Source organism: Patella vulgata, chromosome 9 (genome assembly GCF_932274485.2).
Source record: "Patella vulgata chromosome 9, xgPatVulg1.2, whole genome shotgun sequence".
NCBI lineage: Eukaryota > Metazoa > Mollusca > Gastropoda > Patellidae > Patella > Patella vulgata.
In genome coordinates this window covers 7,624,744-7,637,054 of record NC_065887.2, presented here as the reverse complement: position 1 = coordinate 7,637,054, position 12,311 = coordinate 7,624,744, and the positions used below count along the sequence as shown (strand labels likewise).

General features: G+C 37.5%; 1 long non-coding RNA gene across 1 annotated transcript; it reads left to right on the top strand.

Moving 5' to 3' along the window:
* The first annotated feature begins 6,566 nt into the window (after positions 1–6,566).
* Positions 6,567–10,991, top strand: LOC126831714 (uncharacterized). Its single transcript, XR_007684277.2, has 3 exons — positions 6,567–6,676; positions 7,823–8,020; positions 10,857–10,991. It is a non-coding gene; the product is annotated as an uncharacterized LOC126831714 (long non-coding RNA).
* Positions 10,992–12,311: the final 1,320 nt, after the last annotated feature.

Genomic DNA, 12,311 nt, shown 5'->3' with positions numbered 1-12,311 from the left:
AATTAGTTATAGATGAAAGTAATAATAAAAGATGAAAGGACAAGTATTATGGGGGTGAAACTGAAGCCATAAGCAGTTAATCCTAACAGTGAAGGCAATATGCAGTAAAGCAAATTGTAATTGATTTGAGGAGATGTACAAAGTTAAAAGCAATACAAATATTAAAATTAAAGGATAGTTCAGAGACGATGTAAACTACATTTTAATGATGCGATCATACGCTCTTGGATTGTAAATTCCTGGGTCCCTGTTTAGTTTTGTTTCATGCCAGCGTATATTAATAGCTTCATGGGTTCTTCGGTTTCGTTTGTTGTGGCAATTAACAGCTAACTTTTTGACGTTAGTCCAGTTCACTCGGTGGCGCGGGTTTTCAAATAGGTGTTCGGCAATGGCAGATTGGTTGGTGGGTGTTTTCGACATGTGTTCTTTAAATCTGATGTCTAAGGGCCTCTTCGATTCTCCATTGTATGATTCCCCACAGCTGCAGATGACTTGGTAAACACACCCTTTTGGGGAGATGGGTTTGGTGGGGGTTATCTTACCATTTGCTTTTATTGAATCCTTGGTTGTCTTGCCTTTGAGATATGTGGTTTCTATCTGCGCTTCTTGTTTTAATAATCATCTAATTTGGTGGGAGGTTTCCGTGGAAGGGTATAAACACTGGTATAGGGGCTTTATCAGGTTTTAGTTTATCTGGTTTTGGTAGGTCGGATAGTGTGGAATTAATAATCTTTTTGACCATCTGTAGCGGATACCCATTGTGTTTGGTGAAAACGTCTGTAAGGTGTTGTACTTCGTGGGGGAATGTTTCGGGGTCACAAATGTTGGGACAGTTGCTCATGCTTGCTGATTTTGCATCCCATTGGAGGGTTCGCACTGCTCGTGCATATATATATATAGCTATTTTGTTTTCATTTTATTTATTTGTGTTATATGCTTGATAAAGACTTGTGGAATCTTGTTGAAACGTCGCAGTGAAATAAACACAGTAATTGTTATCCATAAATAGTGTGTTATTTGATTATGTTCCAATTACTAAATGCCATTTAAAGAATATATTAGACATCAATATGGAGATGTGGCTGTCAACCTTATTAACCAAATATGTAAGTGTGAAGATAAGTATATACGTACATGCAACAGCGTTACCTTTTTAATGAGATGTAGGGACAGTGACCTCATACCCAAAGGCCTCACAATTAAATCACCAGTGAATTCGAATGCCGCAACCAAGATTGTTAGATATGCCAGTAAATGCTTACTCCGTCAAAGACTCCAGCACTTTAGAAATGAAAAGCAGAAACTATCCATTAGAGTCAACGAACTACAAACTGAACTTCAAAACACTATTACCCAGTTAGATCTCCAAATATTCCAAGAAATTCAGAAAAAAAGTCACACCCGCCTAAATCAACAATTGTTAAACTTAAACATACCAAAAAATTCTACAACCTGAAACAAACCAAAACCAAACCAATAAATAAAACCAAAACCAATGTCACCAATGATTACCTTACCAAGACAGTTGTCAAACCTATCTGAAGATGAAATAAATCTACTTTCTAGAGGCCTTCGCTTTGTACCATCCAACCAAAAACCTCATGCTGATACATTTATAACCAATATTGAAAAGGGGCTACGCCAACTAGCACCAGGTGGGAAGGTGGAATACCTCAGACATCAAATTACTGACCTACTCCTAAAAGCCAAACCACAAGCAAGCAACATAACTCTGCAACAGAAAAAGGCTATAAAAGACCTTCGCAGTGATCCGAAGATAACCATTGTAGCTGCTGACAAGGGTAAGGCAACAGTAGTGATGAACACAGATGAATACCAGACCCTTGTGGAAGACCTACTCAATGATACCTCAACCTACCGACGCCTTAGGAAAGACCCTACCAATAACCATGTTAATGATCATGCTAAGCTTTTGAAATCACTCTGTGAAGAGGGGAAGATCACCGACAACATCCATAACAGACTGAAACCAGACCACCCCTGTTCACCATACGCTAGAGCATCAATAAAGATCCACAAAGATCCAATTAAAGCCAGACTCCTGATATGCTCCATAGTATTACAATACTGCCAAGTATCTTTCAAAATTACTCTCACCACTAGGGAAAATGGCAGATTCGTTCATTAAAGACTCCACTGAATTTTGCGCCCAACTCAAAGAGATAAGAAACCCAGGGAAAATGCTCTCGTACGATGTTATTGATCTATTTACCAATGTGCCAAGAGAAGATGCCCTCAAAGTCCTAGAAACCCGCATCCGCCAACTCTCTACGTCACTGGAAACATCATTACAAGTCGATACCACCATCTGTCTAATCAAGCAATGCCTGGAATCTACATACTTCACATGGGGAGACAACTATTACCAACAAATCCATGGGTTACCAATGGGCAGTCCCTTATCCCCCCTGATAGCAGAAATTTTCATGACGTCACTGGAAGAAATAGCCATTGAAACCGCACCATTCCAACCCTTATTCTGGTCTCGTAAGGTTGACGACGTATTTGTCATGATTAAAGAACAAGATGATGCGGGTATCCTACTACACCATTTGAACAACCAACACCCAAGGATCAAGTTCACCATGGAGAATGAAACCAGCAACAGTCTTCCTTTCCTAGACATACTAGTTAAAAGAAAGGACTCTAAAATAATTACCTCAGTATACAGAAAGCCAACCCACACGGACCAGTATATTCATTATAAATCAAACCACCCTAACAGCACTAAGGCAGCCGTCGTCGCCACCCTAACAAAAAGAGCCAAAAACATTTGTGACCCCGAAACACTCCCCCACGAAGTACAACACCTTACAGATCTACATCTGAAAGTAGAGACAAAAGAACTTGTGATTGACACCCGATACTATTAATTTATTTAAATTGGATAAGATTGACACTAATTAGTATTTGAATTATAAGATAATTTCAATGTTTAACCATTAGATAAGAGAAAGCGTTGGTCGTATGGAGGTTCTTCAGATTTTCCGGTATGGTCCCCCTCGATTAGTGATGTAGGGCGAGAGGCCTGAGAAGGACAGTGCCTAGTTATTTGGATGGTACGTAAAACAGAGATTTTGTCTAGGCCTACGCGTTGCATTTAAAAAAACGTTTGGGAGTTGGAATTCAATTGCTATCCGGACAAAATGTTGCCCATGGCACTGTATGGCGTATGCCTGTCGTCATTAGCCCAGTCGGTAATGAAAAGTAGGACATTAAGTCCCATTGCAATCATTCCGTGCAGATCTGGAAATAAACCTGGTTCGATGGAAAATATAGGACTTATTTGTAACTTATTAAGTAGTATACCATGTGTTAATTAGAGTATGTGCTAAATGGCTACTTTAATCGCCCCGCCCTTCTTGTAGTGGTATGAAAACTACAATCATTTATAAAGAGTTATCTCTCTTTACTAGCCGATATCAGGGCCTTTCCCTGTGTTGTGGTCTGATGTGGTCTGAACACTATTATTGTATGTTGAAAACTCCAAGTAATAAAGAGTTATCTCTCTTTATTAGTTGAATGTAAACAAACTGAATCTGATGTGTAGTAAGCCATTGTGAACACTAATGTTGTAGTATAAAAAAACCTCTAAGCATTAAAGAGTTATCTCTCTTTATAACTAGTCGACATAAGGGCCTTCCCTATGTTGAATGTAATTTTAATACAAACTGAATCTAAGAATTCACATGGTGGGGCTAACTATTTTAAACATAGATCTCAGATTATTACATACCATTAGTGTTGCTGTCGGAACTATCTTCATCTGTTGGTTTATATTCGTCACCAGACGATAAATTTTCAAGCGTTTCCGCATCCGAATCAAATAATATTGCCAAGGCTTCTTCGGACGTTAGAAATGTAGGCTTTTGTGTGAATGCCATGCTTGATTTACTAGAACTTAGTAGAAGGAAGTAGCTACTGCATTGTCTGCGATATCACCTCGGTGGAAGCGGACGTAAAACACAACTAACAAGTAGTAGTAGCTACTGCACATGCCTATATGTCACTTACGACCTTGTTACACTTCCATCAGTGTACTTACTACCTTTGTCCAGTGACATCTTGGTGACATTCCCCACATACTACCTAATATTAATTACCGATAATGCAGTTTGTATCACTGCAATTGCCACCATTGTTTGTTATAACCTGGGAGGGTCAATTTATAAACTTTTGGCGCAAAAATATCAAATTTGCCTGTTTTGTCACTTACGACCTTTTACCTCTCAGGGGACGAAATTGGCCAAGATCCACAATTGACACCAGTTTTGGCTGGAAAATGCAAATTTGTATCCAATTACCATAATATGATCGAGTTTGATATCAAAATATATCCTTTCGGGGTAGCTGAATACATTTCCATACAGATATTTGGTAATTAGTTACATTGGAAAATAATTCAAGATTGCGGAATAGAAGGACATTCCATTAGAGATTAGGGGATTAAGAGTACACGAGTCTGCCTCAGATCTAATATGGCATTTCATTTAGACTCTCTGGCCGACCACTGCTCACTGTGGATGCAGTAGCAAGCATGACGAAAGGGGCCACTCTTAGCTCACTGTGGACGCAGTGTCGTGGGGGTGTCTGATTTCGATCACCAACCTCGAAAATTGAACAAAGATGGCCAAACCTATTGAGGCACACAGCGTTATTTATTTCACAAAATGATTCAAACTGGTTGTCTATACTTTGTCTAAGCTTAAAATGTTCATGATCAAAATCAGTAAAGGTTTTGAAGTAGTACATGGTAGTGAAACTATGCACTACGTTCCATCACTCTCCATCAGTTATTTTGTCCCATAGTAGCTTTAGAGGGAAATGTTAATCATTAAACTCAGTCAATGAGCATCTACATAAAGTGTAAATATCCTACCCCAATTAAAAGCAGAGTTGTTATTTTACAAAGTCTTGACCAATCAAATTGCTTATCGATACTTAGGCTAAGCAGAAAATTACCAGCATTGAACTTGGTCAAGGTATTGACATAATGAATCTACATATACTCGGCGTTTTATCGCTCTCACTCAATTAGAACTACAGTTATCGTGTCCAATGGTTTCAACCAATCAAATTGCTTATCTCTACTTAGCATGAGCGGAATATGCACATGGTCGAACACTGTCAAGGAATTTACCCAATAGACACCTAGGCCAAATTTGAACAATGGTAGTTATTGTGTTCTACTTTGCCCAGGCAGAAAATGCTCAGTTTCGGACTTTGTTAAGTAAGGTATCGGCGTAATGAAACTATACATGAAGTTTCACCCAATCATCACGCAATTAGAATCTAAAGTTTCGAGATCCAAAGTGTCCACCAATCAAATTGCTTATCGCTCTGCTTACCTTGAGGCAAAAATGTTCATTATCGAACTTAGTCAAACGACTGATGTGATAAAACTATACACGACGTTTCATCACTCTTACTTAGGTATCGTGTCCCAAATCATCAACCAATCAAATTGCTTATCTTACTTAGACTAAGCAGAAATTGACCATCTTCGAACTCCATCAAATTCATCCACCCACTAAACACCAAGTTTGAACATTCTAGCTTAAAAAGTCTGACGGACAGACAGACGTTATAACAGTCCCCTGCATTCTTCGAAAGGAGGGGGACATTCAAATAGATTAACCTATCCATAATATCATGTATAATATATTGGACATTAAATTTGTAGTCAAAAACAACACTGAGTGGCTAAAAGCTCATTTGTTCTAAGCGAGAACGCGATCACTGATGACCGCAGATGCAACTGTGTCATAGCCGATTGACCATGTACGCTTTTTTAACCTAGCACTCTGATTAGCTAATCCAAATCGTTCGCACGTCCAGTTCTGACCGATTTGCTCTGAAGGCAATTTAATCTTGGCCGTTTTTCGAGCGAACAAAAATTCGACCACGTTCGGCTTCATTGAAATAGTAATCAAATGCTATCGCCGCTTTAGCGGTCAATATAAACGGGCCTGTGAGTACATTAGTTAAAATGTCGACTTTATGTAGTGCAGCCCCGGTTTGGTACCATATCATGTAGGACTTTTGTTGCAGAATAAGTCTACGTGTTTAGTACGTTGTGAATTGTCCATTATTAGACGGATGCATTTATAATATCAAATATCCAAAGCATATTTAACAATAAAATGTTTAGTGTTAAACAGACATGAATAACACGATGAATGCCGAGACCTGATTGCAATGGACCGTAGGGGGTGTTTTATAATTAGTATGAAATATCAAAAATTTTAAGGGGAATCCCCACAAATTAAAATCACCAACCAAACACTGTTTTTACAATGGACGGTTATCAAATATCAGTAAATTCTATTGAAATGTCATCTCTATATCAGCTAAAGTTTGATCTTTCAGTTTAATTTATTACCCCCTCGATTCTGTTTTTATGAGGGCTATTCACCGAGACATTAGTATCAAATATCAAAATTATTAGGGGGATTCCCAGAGATTAAAGCAACCAATCAGATGCGACATGAATAATATTATGGAACTTATATTATGTTTTACAAACTACTTGAGTAATCATTGTATTCTACACCACCGAGTACTAAGAACAATGTATTGAATGTACCGAAGATGGATCTTTCTGAAACATTGTTTGTAATAATCTTAATAACATCTACCACAAGATGTTTAAATGGTAAGCCAAATTTTAATTGTTTCTCTAAACTAGACATTGCTGGGTAAGCCGTGTTATATGTCTGTATCCGCATCAACTTCACATATGGTCAATTTGAAAGAGAGAAATGGGGTTTAAGTTCAACTCAAAACAAACTAGACCCATTCGTGACTAACATGTGATAAATCACTATTCGCCAAACCATGAAACCCCTATGTGGTTTTATATGCTTGGAGCGTACACCGTTGAAGACGTTGCGCTGCCATTAATGGTAATCAAAAGAGATGTGTACTAATATATGCTTGGAGCGTACACATATCAGTCTTTGTTTATGGCGTTACGCTGCCAATAATAGTAATAAAAATAAATGTGGATTATAATTTATGGAGCAATTTTTTTATACAATATTTTTATTAGCCTATGCATAACTCCTCTCATGAGACATTACTCAATGGTATATGAAATGAAATGAAATGGGGTTTAACGTCCTACTGTTCTGCTCCGAACTGGGCTAATGAAGACGGGCATGAGGGAAATTTTGCCCGGACACAACTACGGCCTACTCTTATATCGAATTCCAACTGTCAAGGGATCTTTTACGTGCACGCCAATGTGTACACGAGACCTCGGTTTTTCGTCCCATCAGAACGACTAGGCAGCTGTTCTTGTCAGACCCTCCGTCCCACATCACTGACAAGGGGGAACTACGCCGGAAAGTCTGGGTGAACTTTCTCGGCCCATGCAGGGATCGAACACCCGACCTCCAGGCTAGCGAGCCAGCGTCTTACCCACTTAGCCACTCGGATTCCCCTCAATGGTATATGAGGAGTGTAACTTTATTATGGTTAATTGTAAGCATACGGGAAAACGTCAATGTGATTTAAGGAGTCGGGGATAGAAGATAAACCCTGACCAAAGACCATCAGCAGAGTCACCAGCCAGGTGGCTTTTATATAAAAATAAAACGAATTAATGTTACCTGAAAGATAATATAATATCAGTGTGAAATTATTTCTTAAAACAATATTTTCATTCAAATTGTTGTTTTCTTATTAAAAATTGGTGGCTCAACTTCAAGCATCGCATTTGGTACATGTATTTTCTAAGTTTGGCCTATTAATAATCATCTTGAAATGTTAAAATATGTGTGATATTATTATTTATCAGCGGGTCCATGCGACTCACCGATGTCATACTCAGACTTTCAGCGACGACTGTCATCAAATAATAGAACCGCTGGAGAAACGCCTCTGTCTGATAGATTTATTACGGAAGGATGGTATGGACAAGCCAATGTTAAACTACTTGAAGTGGACCCACCTGGTGTTAATCATTGTGGAGCAATATATCCCTTATACTTAAAAGGTAAATATTCAAATTTGAATAAATAATGTTGACTAATATATTGGATTGGTTTTAGTTATTCGGTACACAATAAACCAAATACAATAATAGTTAGTGCAGGAAGATCACGCTACACTTAAACAAAAGCCATGCATGAAATAAAATGGGGTTTTAACGCCTTACTGGTATCTAAGCAGGGTTACCTGCACGCAATCTTGCGACTGAATTGTTGGCGGACCAAATACTCACGAGTCAGGCGTCAGTCGGTTAATTCCATATGCATATCCAAGTTTATCCGATGAACCATCATTGGACAACACTAAAGCGGTCCAGTAAAACAGATCTATCCAATATTACATTCAGTAGATCGAGGCATTTGTCATCTAAGCTTCAACTACAAGGATACTTGCGCACTAAACTTATTAAAACCTTTAAAAAGTTTTATGGCCGTCATATTGATTTGATTGGTAAATATAACGTGTCTCTCTCGGCTATTATTCGAGATATATTTAATTGACACGTATACTATTACTATCTCCCTGATAATGTCTACTACATCGTTAACACAGTTCATCGCGTGCATTTTGCATACCGATAGTTCATTGGCCAATCATGCTATTTTACCGACATTTCGCCTAATAGTTTGGATGGAGCTATGGCGGGTGTGGCGCCAGGCAGGGTAAGCTTACTCTTCCGGACACTTATTACCACTGTTTGTCGTATATTTTGTACACGGGGAGCAATTTATGAAAATGTTGCAGTGTTTAGTCACTATGTCCTTTTATAGTTCAAATCACCAAAATAAACAAAATAAATGAATTAATATTAAAATAAATGACGAATAGATAACTTTCGTTTTGTGTGGAATCCTATTCGGAATTTTTATTGACGAAGTAAAACTAGGTCAATTCGTGGTTAATGGTTAACATTCGCTTGCCGGCGATGGATTTTTGAAAATCTCATAAAATAAACAGTAAAAAAACATATTTCGTGTGAAATACGTTTTATGTGGTACCAATGCAGACAACTGACAAATTGAAATTTACCGTCCACTTAACGGAGTAAACTAGTTATAAACTTTTGCGTCGAGCTTTTGACTGTTTGGATGTTAGATGTTACGTCGTCAGAATATAAAGGAGTAACATCTAACTTGCTGGATTAGAAAAGTAGGTGTTCATATGTATAAAGGAACCCATTAACATAATAACTCGGTGATTGTGGAAAATAGACCATACAATTTCATTCGTTAATTTAAAAAGATAAAAACATGTAGTTAGTAATAAATAACTATTTTTTTTTCAAGAATTTGTTGGAAATGGCTTTATAGTGGGTGAAATAGTAACTCTGGCTAGAAAAACTCATGCAATGCATGTGAGAAATAAAATACACAAGCCCAGCGAACTGGGATAAATTTCTGTTTGGTCATTTTTTAAAAATAATTTTAATCTTTCCTTTCGGATGTCTATTCTAACTAATATACCATTCTAACTTGCTTGTTGTTCACATTCTTATATGGTTAGCTTATTCTGTTAGGTTGGCAGGAAACATACGCCCACAGCACCTAAGTCGTCTGGGCAGTCAACAGACGTTGTCGCAGATTTTTTTTCTTTTGTCAGTTATGACAACATTTACAACACAATACAATCTAATTACGAGTAACAAACCATTAAGTATTTATCAGAAATCACTAGAATTTGTTTGGCTTCTAGTTCTGTACGTATTCTAACGTTTAATATACAAACATTTAATATCAAGGACCATAGCTGTGTAAGTAATTATCGGAAATCCTTAAAAATCAATAGGATTCTTTGTTTCATGACCTTAACTGTGTATACGTTTAAAGTCAATCGGATATTAACTTTAGTCTGTAGAGCTTGGGCGCTGGACGAACAGGCATGGGCGACGAAAACATACGGCCATTGTGCGTATTAACAAGTGTCGAAAACTTGAAATCAGCAAATAGGCTTGAAATACATTTATCCGCATATCAATCCAAATTTCTTCAATTTATATTTCAAAAGCCTGACATTGGACATGATCTGATTTCTATGCATCGTAAATAGACAGGTATAAACTTTATATTAGGGTTATTCCCCCCCCCCCACACTGATCTGCTGAGTAAACCACTAGGGGGGATAATTTGACTGCGTCTCTCCCCGTAGTTGGACCTAGAGGTTAGTGTAGTAGAACGGAACGATACCACTGGGGATACTGAGAATATGCACAACTTTGCACGAGCTCGGGTGTTCATCTATCTTGAACCCCTCCTTGTCTCGGTCGATAAAACCGTGACTAATTATAACACTCATTACTATTGAATCCACAAACCTAGGCGATAGTGTGGTATACCCTTTTGTCACGCCACTACGAACTACAGACTAATAACTAAAAATGCGAACTTACCAATAAACATTAAAGATACATTATGTAAGATTTAGATAAAGAGCTAGCCATTCTTGCTATAACAGTTCGAAAGTAGATGATGTCAAATCAATAATTTGAAAATATCCTTCACATTACTCTATTGCAAGCGAAGATATTAGCCTTTGAAGGTTTGACGGACGTGTGCAATAATTTCAACCACACATGGTTGATCGAAGCTAAGTCTCGGTCCTCCATATTTGATTAAATAAAAGTATCGCTGAACCATTCTCATCTATTTAATATCGGAAAAATCTGATGCCATCGAGAGTTGATTAAGGCCTAGATCAGTTAATTAATGTCTAATTAATACTTTAGAAAACATTTCAGGCCTAAAGAAAGACCTGCAATAGGCAGATTTAGCTCTTGCATAATGCATGTTTAAGTGTTTTATCTACGTTGTCCGCAATCTAATAATACATTTACTTCGTTTCAGATGCTGTCTATAGCAATAACTCGCTGAGTACGGCCATAGTTTGTGCACAGTCCGAAGATGACACCTGCACAGAAGTGAATCAAATTGAGACAAACTATTGTCAGGAGTTGAACATGTTCGTATATAATCTTAAACGCATCGATTTAAGCGCATCTGCTTACTGTATTGGTGAGTTTTATTTAAAGTGACATTCCCGCGTACAAACTGGGCGATTTGATGATATACTTGGACTAAAAACATATTTAAACTAATTGATTTTTCATAATTTTGCTTCAGATCCTTCTCAAAACATTGTTATTGTCAGGTAATACCCCTGCTATAACAATCGATCAAAAAATGTCATATTTGTGTCACGTGACTTAGCTGTCTCGGTACATAGCAACAGGTGCGAAGCTGGGGAAGAATTCATTGCATATACCCAGTTAACATTGATGGTTAGATTTACGTAAAGTTTACGTCATTATGGTTAGATTTTGGTTAGCGTCCAATAATGGTAAAATTCTTTGGTTAAATTTACGTTACTTTTACGTCATAATGGTTATGGTTACTTTTACGTCAGAAAATGACGTAAATGTAACGTAAACTTTATGACGGATTACTAACCAATTTTTTTCCCTTTGAATACTTCTTGATTAAATAACATTACAAGTGTGTGCACATTCTAACAATTGATATATAGTCGGAATTCAGACATAATAATTATATATGTATTATTGGTTATAATTCTAACGTTAATCTAACGTAAATTTTACATCAGGTTTCTAACCGTTAGTTTATGGTTAGTTTTCTGACGTAAATCTAACGTTAGTTTTCTGACGTAAATCTAACGTTAGTTTTCTGACGTAAATCTAACGTTAGTGTTAGTTTTATGTCATAATTTTAACCGTTAATTTAACGTTAGTTTTCTAACGTAAATCTAATGTTAATTTTATAACATAAATCTAACTTTAGTTTTCTAACATAAATCTAACGTTAGTTTTCTAACATAAACCTGATATTAGTTGTAAAACGTAAAACAAATGTCAGTTTAATGTCATGATACTAACAATTAAGGGCTTGACAAGACAGCTGTCTAGTCATTAAAATGGGTAAGACCCTGGCTCGCTAGCCTGGAGGTCGAGTGTTCGATCCCTGCATTGGCCGAGAAAGTTCATCCAGATTTCCGGCGTGGTTTCCCCTTGTCAGTGATGCAGGAGGGAGAGTCTGACAAGGACAGCTGTCTAGTTGTTCAGATGGGATAAAAAACCGAGGTCCCGTGTACACATTGGCATGCATGTAAAAGATCCCTTGACAGTTGGAATTCGATATAAGAGTAGTGCCACTGTCAGGGCAAAATTTCCCTCATAACACACTGTATGGTGTATGGCCATCTTCATTAGCCCAGTTCGGAGCAGAACAGTTGGACGTTAAACCCCATTTCATTTCATTACATTTTGTATCCATTTCTAAGTGCCC